Genomic DNA, 12,560 nt, shown 5'->3' on the forward strand with positions numbered 1-12,560 from the left:
ATACCGGTATCAATAAAATTCACATTGAATTAACTCAATTAAATTTGGCAACAAATCTGTATTTTACTGCTCTGCACATTTCTATAACTCACTTCCTGAACATATTCGACAAGCTGCTTCATTTTCTGTATTTACGCAGAAACTTATAAACTATTTATATAAGGTGCTATGAACATTTGAGTTATCTTGACTATGTAACTTGTATACGCTAAATGTATCGTACCTCTATAATGAGTTTAACTCACTTTCTGTTTATTCTCATGCGTACTTAAGATTCTGTGTTACCTCCTAATTCTGCTACATGTATATCAGATATGTATTGAACCTATATGGCCCATGGCTCAGGTGCCCTTTATGAAATAAATTAAAAAATTAAAAAACAAAAATGAACAACTTTTTAGTTTTACGAGACATTGATATCGTGATCATTGCAATGGTAGCTGCAGTGCAACCCGAAATCTCAGGAACGCGACATTTCATTTTACGGCAGAAATGCTACAAGTATTTACCAGAATTCTTATTCCAGTTGTCCTTGGTTTGGCGAAAGACCAATGGCAATGTCTCTTATGCTATTGCTGTCTCGAATTACCCGTCTGATGGCCATGATCGTTAAAACGTCCAGTCTTTAAGGGTCTGAACGTGGAAGGTTTCACCACCAGAACGTTGGCCGATGTATACGGGAGGTGAGAGGTTGTGATATACAGTTTTTGATAACTGTATTCAGTTCGAAACCTCTCCGCAGTGTTCGTTATGGAGTGAGGATATATGATACTGTTGACGCTGATTCATCCATCCAAAGGAAATGAACAGACCACTTGGTGTTATTCGACAGGAGTAGGCTATGTGCCGACATCATGTTTCGCCCTCTCCCTACCTCATCATCATCATCATCATCATCATCATCATATCATTCCCCTGTGGGTGGGGGTGGTAGAATAAATCCACTGTATCCCCTGCCGTTCTTAAGATAGGACTGAAAGGGGCACAAGGGCCAGTAAGCAGCAATTAGGATGGAGGGCGCCCCAACTTTGTGGAGGAAAAGAAACCCACTTTTTATTCCATATTAGCCACCTAAAACAAGGAATCATAAACAAAAGTTATACACAACATGTTGTCTTATCACTAATTGTTTCCTTTAATTTCTTCAAATAGTAAAAGAATACTTAGAGGAAATACGCACAAAATGTACGCACAGGTCCATAAAGCGCCACAGAATAGTGGAGATTCGCGTAGCAGCGTGTAGAAGCGCGATTACTATTTGATGGTACAAAACCTTAGTTGCGCACTAATTTAGTTTTGTATGCGGACGAGTCCGTATGCTGCAGCATGAGTGAGAGGGGATTAACGTTCACTTCGCTAGTTACTACGAAAGTGTTCACGTCGGCTCTTGGCGACTACGTTTATATGACAAGGCTTCATTTCGCTCCCGATAGCTCAGCAGTAGTTAACCCCTTCACTATCTTCTTTTCCGCACTTACCCCTCCAAGCCCGAGGCTTCGCGCAGGTTTGTACCATCACATAGTAATCGCATTTCAAGCATGTGCTGTGAGAAAGAAAACAGGGGTACTTTTTTTTTTTTGCGAAGGTGATGGACAATGAGGTATAATTCACCCGCTTGCCGCGCGCATTCGTCAGTGTGGCAGTCTCATTCAGTCAATGTGTCTGATTGGTTCTATCTAGTGTCTGTTCATTTCTTAATCTGTAGCCAAAAACTGAATGGGCTTTTATTGTATTATCACTCCTTATGTCTATTTAATTGTTCCTTTGGCGAATGTTTTATTGTGTAGTACTGAATCAAGCCCGCCTCTGTGGTGTAGTGGTTAGTGTGATTAGCTGCCACCCCCGGAGGCCCGGGTTCGATTCCCGGCTCTGCCACGAAATTTGAAAAGCGGTACGAGGGCTGGAACGGGGTCTACTCAGCCTCACGAGGTCAACTGAGCAGAGGTGGGTTCGATTCCTGCCTCAGCCATCCTGGAAGTGGTTTTCCGTGGTTTCCCACTTCTTCAAATGCCGGGATGGTACCTAACGTAAGGCCACGGCCGCTTCCTTCCCTCTTACTTGTCTATTCCTTCCGATCTTCCCATCCCTCGCAAGGCCCCTGTTCAGCATAGCAGGTGAGGCCGCCTGGGCGAGGTACTGGTCATCCTCCCCAGTTGTATCCCCCGACCCAGAGTCAGAAGCTCCAGGGCACTGCCCTTGAGGCGGTAGAGGTGGGATCCCTCGCTGAGTCCGAGGGAAAGCCTGGAGGGTAAGCAGATTAAGAAAGAAAGTACTGAATCAAAATCTCGAACTATTAATTACCGCAGTTAAATTGATAAACTGTCAACCTTTACTTTTCTATCAAAATTTGCTCAGAGAGCATCAAAAACACCATTTTGTAGTTAAGTTTTTTGTCAGTTTTGTGTTCTACGCCCCGCTATATGAGAAGACCGTCCTCCCCGTCCACCTGCAGACTGCTCACCGGGCTTTTTTTTTTTTTTTTTTTTTTTTTTTTTTTTTTTTCGGGGGGCCCCCGAAGCCCGCTCTCCCCGCGTGACCATCGACTCAGTCTACATGGCCTCCGACATGCTATTAGTTCTAAGAAGAAAAAGATAGCAGGGAGGAGTGGAAGTGTGATACTACAGGAGTATCTGCCTGTCCCCATGCTCAGCATGCTACCAGGCCAGATGTGGTGGTGGGTATCAATAGTGGTGTAATCAGGTAGTAAGGGTCAGGACAAAACCACATAGGCAGAAATAGAAAGATGCCTACATGTAAAACCTGACATTTTGTAGATAGCACATGCAAGGATGTGGTTCTGGAGAGGTCCAGGTAATTGTGTTAGTTGGGAATAGGTATCATGCACAGTCATAAGCCTATTCCTCGCCATTCCAGTTATTCAGGGGATCAGTCCTTCTGAGCACTGCTGTGACTAGCGCGGGCCGTGCCGGTTACCGAGCCATGCGGCAATAGCCACTAGTGCCTGCCGCACCGCCCGACCCCTTTGAGGTCCCTCGTACCCAGTCTCCAATCCCGGAGAATGAGGCCAAGCCCGCCGAGGCGGGGACCTGCTGGATGGTTGTGGGACATGGCGCCGGGCATCCTTCCTCTCTGCCCGGGCCATGGCCCGGTATACAGGGCAACTGCGATGGGAGGCCGGGTGGCCCCCCGCGCAGTTGGCGCACACCGGCGCCTCCCGATGTGTAGCGCAGGCCGTGTAATGGTGATCACCACCACAACGGTTGCACCTTACTTGGAGCCCACAGCTAACCTGTCGGTGGCCCCAACTCAAACAGCGGAAACACTGCAAGAGCTGTTGAGGGGGACGTTCTGTTCTCACCTGACTGCTGCTACCTGCTGAGGTCCTCTCCTGATTGGTTCCTCGGTCGACTGCTGTCCTGGGAGCAGTCCTGGGTTGCAGCTGGACAGTCCTCTCCTGATGGGCCAGCGTCGCCTTCTGCTTCCTGGTCCGGCGTCGTCTTCTTCTTCCCGGGGGTTTCTTCTCGGCAGGGGAAGAGGCCTCGTCCTGGTGGCCCTCCTTCCGGCCTGGTGACCCCGGGGTGGCTGGTGGCTCTGCTGCGTCGCCGTATTCTTCCTTCTCCTGGCTGGCGGTGGCGGCGTCGGTCGGTGCTAGCACTCGACTGCGTTCCCTGTCCTGTGGGGCGCACATCGAGGTCTGCAGCTCGACAGATATGCAGGCAGGCTGTGCCTGGGCAGCAGCATCAGAATACCAAGGGGCGTCCTTCTCCACTGCTGTGCTGCTTTCGACCATCACGAGCGCTTTCCTGGTTTGCGCCCGGGTAACAGGCCCTTCCTGGTAGGCCTGCGTCTGCGTCCACTTCATCTTGGTTGGGGGTCGACGATCCTGGTTGGCGGCCTTGTTGGTCTGCGTATACTTCGTAAAGTACAGCTTTCCAACTGGGGTCGCGCCGTCGCGGCGCTCGAGAACGCCGCCGTCGTCCTCATTCCTCGGCTCCGTCTGTGTGGCAGTCTCCTGGCTGCCGTTGCCGGTAGTGTAGTTCCTCTTGCCTGGTATTCGGGTGACCTGAAAGTAAGCAGAGAAGCTCCTCTCGTAGCGGCTGGTCTGGCCTGGGTCCGTGGGGCGAATAATTATCGCCCAGTTCTCGATGTTCTCGACGGCGTCGGGGGAGAGCTCCTGCCCTGTGGCCCCCTCGAGCCTCGTGAGGAGCTCGATGATGAGGTAGGCCTCCCTGTAGGTGTCCTCCCCAGGTCGGTACTGCACCAGCAGCGCAGGGGCGGCGTGGTTCAGTGGAACAGTCCTGTGGTCGACCCAGAGAACAATCTCCCCTACTGCATCCTTGAAGTTCTCTGGTAGGTCGTCTCGAAGTTCCATCGTACCTGTCGCTTCCTGAAATAAAAATCTGAAAGAGAATAGCACTAAAAAGTGCTTCCTGGCAATGCTCGTACTGCGTACTTAAAAGTACAGACAGTAGACAATGCTCTTTCGGAGATGTACTAACAAGTACAGCTGCCTGACTAGTACTGCTCACCGGGCCACGGACCCCCGGCCTTATATACATAAGGCGGGGGCGCGTGTACAAAAGAAAAGAAAAAGGGAAAGCACTGGCGAGAGCCGTGGTGGCCGAGGATGTACGGCGAGCAGTCTTCCCCGAGGGAGGAACCGGGCAGCCCGAATGGAAGGGAGCAACTATCCCATCCGAGCCGTCCAGATCCCCCAATCGGGGAAGCCTTTCATGTGCTTTATTCTGAATTCATACATACATGTGGTGCCCGTAGACCAAAAATAACATACAAAGGTACAAGAATAGACGTAACACATATAGATACAGTGGTTCACTTCTCATGATGTGACTAAATATTTGCCAAGAAAATCACTAGTGCATACAGGCCTACCACAAAAAGGAAAATACAGAGGAACAGTCCACATTCACTAGAAACACAAGCAGGTTCGGGCCGAGTGGGTCGTTGGGCAAGGTCAAGGTCCGGCCTGGAACTACGTAGCGCCACTCGTTTGTGGCCCCCGAGCTCCGCGAGCGCCGCGGCCCCTGCCTCGACGGGATGTGCTGCGACTGACCGCGGGCAACCGGGTGGGCTGTTGGAACTGGAACCCGAGCGGCAGGGGAAGGACGTCATCCCCCACTGCCGAGTCCAGTTGTAGGGCATATTGCCAGCCCTTAGGCAAAGTACAAGAGAGTAGAGAGGCTCGGGTGACGAAGAACTTTCTCTGCCCTTGATCCATGTGTGGCCACAAACTTAATGCCCATAAGACGGCCTGTGCCTCATGCTGGTCCCTGCCGATCGGAGCGGCCGGCACCAGCGCCTTCAGTGTCTCCGCCAGACGAACGATGCGTGGCAGGTCCGGCATCAGCAGTGACTTACCGTAAGATGGAGGAGCCGAATGGTTGAATGTACACTAGAGGCTCATGGAGCTGTAGAGGATCTTCATGCTCCCGGTACTTTTTGTTGTCTATATATTTCTTTGCCCCCCCCCCTCTTGTAATTCCCAATTACCGCTACTGATGCAGGGAGTTTGCTGAACTTTGGAGTGTGGGTTGGTTCCCCTAGGAGAGTCTGGCATAGCATAACATACCAAATGGGTAATCTGGATAATCTGATTACCTTTGATGGTTTTTAAATTATTGGTACATGTCAGCCCTGTGATAGCCCCTTTCGGTACTTCCTGGAAGGGGCTATCGAGTCAGACGACCGGGGATCTAGCCACGTCTCAAATATTCTGGAGCACATCACCCGATCTATAAAAAGGGGAGGCTAGCCGCGGACAGTCAGTCAGTGTTGGATTCGGAGTCAGTGTTAGAGTTACTCTGGGACTCAGTGTTAGAGTCAGTGTGAGACTCATTGTGTTGGGGTTCGGTGGCCGGGCTGAGGGCGACAGAGGTGTTGGCTGTCGCCAGTGTTCCACCGAGGTCTGAACGAGGAATTGTGGTGGTTGTTACGTCGGAGTCTCGAGCGAGTAGCTGGACTGAAGTGGCATGCGGGACAGGAGACTCTGTACTGCCTTAGAGTACTGTGTGTGTACTTCTGTTGACTAAGGATCGCCGTGAGTTCAGCGAGGGAAGCAGCTATCGTAAGTGTAATTGGAACAGTGTTAGTAGTCATTTTGTGAGAAGCACTGTCCTACTGTTTAACATTGCTTAACTGTTGCTGTTTAGTTGTTCATTGTATGTGTCTGTAAATTACTGGAGTCGAACTAACAAATAGCCATCGTGTGTTTTATGGTCCGTAGCCATGTGTTCAAACCTGTCTGTACGCATTTGCTGTGTGGGGTGGTTGGACTGGTGAACGCAAGTGAAAGGCCTGTCAATCAGGTTTACAGCTCTCCCCGGTAGTAATGAGCCGGACCGCCTGCTATATGAGAAGAGCAGAGACTTGTAAATATACAGCAATTCGTAAGTCTGGCCATTTATGGTTGAATAGAATTGTGTGTGTGCATTTATTGGGTCATCCTGAAATAAATTAGAGTAATAAAACATACGATGTTTTATATATAATACTATGTTACTACTAAGAATATGTAACAGTAAGTAACTACATATTTTAAACGAAGTCACTAAGTCAAAAGTCTCTGTTATAACTCATAAAGATTTTATTTACAAAAATGCGACCTGGAGTAACCAGAATGGTAATACGAGAGTGAAGCAAATATTATTTTGGCGAGATAATCGCGTTAATTTGCTTCCCCCATATGGGTGGGGGAGGTAGAATTCGTCCACAGTATCCCCTGCCTATCGGAAAAGGTGAAGAGGGGCTCTTAACTTGGGAGCGTGGGTTGGAGACCACGGAGCCCTTAGCTGAGACCTGACATTGCTTCCACTTACTTGGGCCAGGGTCTTCATTTTCATCTATCCTATCCAGCCTCCCTTGGTCAACTCTTGTTCTTTTCTGACCCCGACGTTATTAGAACATTCGAGCCCTAGGGAATCTTTCATTTTCACGCCCTTCGTGGCCCTTGTCTTTCTTTGGCCAATACGTTTTTATCAAAATTTCGGAACCCTTCCATTTGTCCCCCCGGATTAGTGTTAATAGAGGATTGTTGCATAGTTGTACTTTTTCTTAAAACAATAATCTCGACCACCACCGTTGATTTGCCCTTTAAGAGAATCGAGAACCCCACCATAACACATGATGAGGAGACACTTTTCATCTACAGTCTTAGAGCTTTATGTTTCGTTAAAAATACTTACATGACAGGAAAGGTTATGTCTTTACAAACCGTCTTAAAAGGGAGAAGTTACGACAGAGTACGTGTTGCAAACGAGGATGAAACACAAGCTCGACTATGAGTCATCAGGTAATGTGATACAGTGATTACGTTACAACACAGGCTGAGGAAGGGCGACTGGCAAATTACCGTTCAAGCGAGGAATGGGAGTTGGTTTCTTACAAGATAATCTCGTACCCAGATTTGGAAGTAGGATAGGGGGAAGAAGGTAGCCCCTCTCTTCTAATGTTCCCCTGACAGTGAGGTTTGTGGAAAACATCCATAGCATTCCATGCCCATCGTAACAGGTGACGAAAAGGGTATCACAGGGGCCCTGAACATGGGAATGTGGGTTGGCAACCACGGGTCCCCTAGCTGAGTCCGATATTTCTTCCACTTACCTGTCCTGGCCTTTCCGCTTTCATCTTTCCTACGCGACCTTCCTTGGTCAGTTCTAGCTCTCTTCGGACCTCGACGGTATTGGGTTTGCGAGGCCTAGGGAGGCTAAAATTTTCACGCCTTTTGTGGCCCTTTTCTTTCATTGGCCGATACCTTCATATTGTGATGTGTTGGATCCCTTTCGTTTTTTCTCTCTGATTAGTGTTATCTACATGTGCCCTCTTTTGGTAAATTCTTGTTCTTTTCCGACCCCAACGCTGTTGGATCATTCGAGGGCTTCGTGGCCCTTGTCTTTCTTTGGCCGATATCTTTCGAAGTATTGGATTACTTCCATTTTTTCTCTCTGATTAGTGTTATATAGAGGATGGTTGCCCAGTTGTACTTCCTCTTAAAACAATAATCACCACCACCACCACCACCACCACTGTGGTACTTACAGAAAGAATATAAACAGGGATAGACACAAAAAAGAACACGAACTAAACGCGAGTGATTGAGTAGAATCCCTATTTTTGAGAATCTGATCTTGGGGCATTGTATTAGAAATATCCATGCCGTAAAGTGCACGTTAGAAAGGAACGTGTAACGGGAGATAAACATATGTGTTATTTGTCGCCGCAATAGGATTGGACATTAACGACTACAGGACCGAGGATTTACAGTATGTGCCAGGAACGAGAACCAGGACCTGCCCATCATGGGAGTCAACATGGAAGAGGTGATGAACTAAGGACTACTAACATGGACCTCCCGACGTGAGTGGAGACATCCAGCAGGCTGAGGCTGAATACTACTGTATTTATAGCATTTTATGTAGCGTGATGGGTTTTCCTTTTAAAATTCATTAATATGTAAATACTCAATGCTAGGTTTTAGACTAAACGTGCCTATAACACAGGGCACGAATGTAATTTAGCAGCAGACTGGGTGGGGTTAACTTTGTGTAGCCTAAATACGCGTAGATATTTATGGGAATGTTATTCTTATAATTTGGGTTTTCACCTTGTATAATTTTAGTTAAATTTTTGATTCTTGATAGTGAGTGCCCGTAGTTTTTCGGGGTTATTTAGCTGTTGTATAAATGTAACCATCAGGGTAATGTTTACTACTAGCGGACGGTCATTTCAATGAGTAGTTTGTGTCATTTCATTAGTAGGCCTATACGTTATAGCGTGTATTTGTTGTTGTTGAGGATATGGGGATAGGACTGGCATTCAAAGTCTTAGTATGACATGGATGCGGGTATGTTTAAAGTAGAGTAGTCATTTTGTGCTGAATATTGTGATGGAGATATGCATCGAGATTCTAGCTATGACCTCCCATTAATAGCTAGGTGTCCGTCTTAAAGACGAGCAGAATTAGGTTGTCAGTGGAAAAGTGATGTTATTCTATGATGTCACAAGTTTGTGAAGCCAGGACTTCTGGTGTGGAATGTGAAAGCCGTGCAATGTGTCGGGATGTTTAGTACCATATGAACTGAGTAAACCCGATTTGTTTCAGTGCGTGTCTGTCTGCGATCATTTGTTGTGCAGACGACATGATTCTTCCCTAAAATGTCTGGTGACGGAAAGTCGGTAATATAGTGAATTTTTTTCTAGTGGCTTTACGTCGCACCGACACAGATAGGTCTTATGGCAACGATAGTGAAAAATAAGTTATCAGTCATATAGACCGAATGAAAAGCCGACTCTGCTGTTGCTCCTAATAGGTTGTGGCGATCTCCGCAACTACTCTGCGTAGGCTGTACAGCGGGTGTGCATTCATCAGGTGATTATTCATGGTTGCGCGGAATAAAACCACTGTATTTCCGTCCTCCTCCTACACTACTACTACTACTACTACTACTAGAATGCTCTTAGCTACTGTGACCAACAATTTTGCTTTGCTAGATGGCACAGACACCAGGACACTATTGGGCAACATACAGTATTACAGAGTTTTAATTAATTTTGTCGGGTAATTACCGAACGTACCACCAGAGATCTTACATTTGGCGATATGGTACGACATGAAGTGCTGAATGGACTTCCGTCCACCCATCAAAAATCTGACTACCTCTGCCGGATTTTAGCCCGTGATTTTCATATCCGGAGGATGATGGTCTACGAGTGATCATCATATAATAATAATAATAATAATAATAATAATAATAATAATAATAATAATAATAATAATAATAATAATAATAATAATAATAATAATAATAATAATAGGGCGTGTGATAGCCGAGTGGTATCCACACTGACTTCGAATTCGAATGGTCAGCTGACATGAATGGATTCAAACAGACTGTCGAGTCGGATCTTGGCCTACTTTCTCGATAAGAAGATCAAATGCTTGGTTCGCCGAGGTGGAGAAGGACTTACAAGAAGTGGGGATCACACGTGATGGAATCCTGTAACGTGATACTCTTCGACAGAAACTTTGTGGACATCGTAGCTTCCCGAAAATGCTCAAACTCAAAGCGGACAAGAACTTGACTGAAGAGAGGAAGGAAGCTCGCCGAAGGCATAGGTCTGTGCGGGAACATGGGGCAAAGGTTAAATACCATGGAGGAAAACAGTCGAAATAATAATAATAATAATATTAATAATAATAATAATAATAATAATAATAATAAAGAGCGTGTGACAGCAGAGTGGTATCTTCACTGACATCCCACCAAGGCAGCGGGGGCTTTAATTTCGGCTAATACAGGTGGAGTTTTTAATTATGATGTCTCAGCAGTTCGAATTCCACTTAAAACTGGGTGTCCATTGGCTGTGATTACGATATCAACAGTCATGTAAATCTACAGGCGTATTATTATTATTATTATTATTATTATTATTATTATTATTATTATTATTATTATTATTATTATTATTATTATTATTATTATACCTAGGGTACACCTTCTCCGTCCCGTTGAACTGCGCGTCTTCTAGAAGGCCATCCGTGGGGTGAATCCGGAACTAATGTAACTCAAGATACTTGGACATTTAACCTTTAGATGTCTGTACTATCGGCCTACGTGCCCCCTCTGGCGGGATTACGGAAATTAATTTTTAAGGGAATTTTCAGTTTTCAATATTTGTAAACCTTAAGTTTTTGTAGGTTGTTTTGTTATGTCTTATAGTTGTCAACACTCCTACGGCTTCCTTCTTCCTTAAGTTAATAACCAATCAGGAGTTTTGTGTACATTTCTTTAGCCAATTAAAATTGGGGCTCTGTACAGACATTCTGCCGATCTCAAGAGAATTCTGGAACTGTCCCCTCTGAGATGGTCTACAGCAGGGCTGTCCAACGTTCGTTTCTACGCGAGCACATTCACATGATAACTAAGGGTATGCGGGCGCCAGGTACGATTCCACTAATTTGACTACTGTTATCGGTACTACAACAAATATATAATAATAATAATAATAATAATAATAATAATAATAATAATAATAATAATAATAATAATAATAATAATAATAATAATAAATCTAGAATTAAAAATTATATGAACATATATTTACTCACATAATTAATGTGAAATCTGGCACTGCATGCTCGCTGCAAGTCAACGAAAGTCTGGTGTGTAACTGGAACAGGCTGCTCTTAACGCGTCATCCAGGATCGGTATTTGTTTTTTATTATGTCCATAGTCGAAAACGCGACTTCACAAAGATAGGTTGAACCAAAACAAGATTTCAACTTCAGAGCAACGCTGCGGGTAATGGGATATTTTTACCGTCTACCAGAGTCCAGAAATTGCCAAATGTTGCGTAGGAGGATTTCAAAGAAAGGTCTGACTGAAGGCTTAAAATTTCCATTTCTAATTCTTCAGGATTATGATTTTCGAATATTTCACACACCCTCCCTCCAAGCTCACAAACGTCAACAGAACCGAAGGGATTATTGACAAACATGATTACTGGTTCAAGCATTGAAAACTGGCTAAATCTGCTACCAAATTCGGACCCAAGAGTTTCAAGATGTTTAGCAAGAGATGAAAAATCACGCTCGCCGCCATTTACTGTATCTGCCATAGATTTCAAATTTGGAAAATGTGAAAGGGAATTTCTATTTAAAAGGACAATCCATACCTTAAGTTTCTTTTCAAATGCATTGACAATACTTATCATACCTGAAATATTATGATCTTTTCTTTGCAATTCGAGATTTAACTCATTTAATTTTGAGGTGATGTCTGCCAAGAATGCTAATTCGATTAGCCAAGATATATCATCAAGTTCGTGATAATATTTCCCAGAAGATGATTTCATTAAGTCTCGTATCTCATCCAACAGGCAGCAAAACCGTTCGAGTGTTTTTCCCCTACTAAGCCACCTTACGTCTGCATGAAGGATGACGTCACCATACTCCGAATCTGACATACTTAAAATATTTCTGAACAATCGATGACGAGTAGATGACGATCTTATATAATTCACGACATGAGTTACAATTTTCATGACATGATCAAACTTCAAAACCTTTGCGCATAAAGCTTCTTGGTGAATAATACAATGATAAGAAACAAATTTTGGAAATTATTCATCCTTAGCGCACGCTTAGTATTGTCAGCTACCATCCTCGGGGGCCCGGTACTATCAGGAATAAGAATGACAGGAGGGCTTGTATGTGGTTGAAAGGGTACATGCAGCTCACTTACACTCGGGGGGTGCCATTGTTTATACCAGTCATAGACGGTGCCCCATCTGTTGTTATAGCGACAAGTTTTGACAGTGGTAAGTTACTCTCTTTGGTGAATTTAACGAAAGCATTAAATATGTCTTCTCCCCTAGTACGTCCATGAAGTAGCAATAGCGTGACAAATTCTTCCTTTACTGTAAAATCATTAAAAACCATCCTAGCAAATACACACAACTCAGCAGTGTCAGACATATCAGCACTTTCATCAAATGGAGTGAAAAATGTTCACACGATTTCAAATCCTGATGTAATTGAGATTCTATATTATTAGAAATCTGTTCAACCCACCTAGCAACAG

The sequence above is a fragment of the Anabrus simplex genome, chromosome 1 (assembly GCF_040414725.1).
Source record: "Anabrus simplex isolate iqAnaSimp1 chromosome 1, ASM4041472v1, whole genome shotgun sequence".
NCBI classification, from domain to species: domain Eukaryota; kingdom Metazoa; phylum Arthropoda; class Insecta; order Orthoptera; family Tettigoniidae; genus Anabrus; species Anabrus simplex.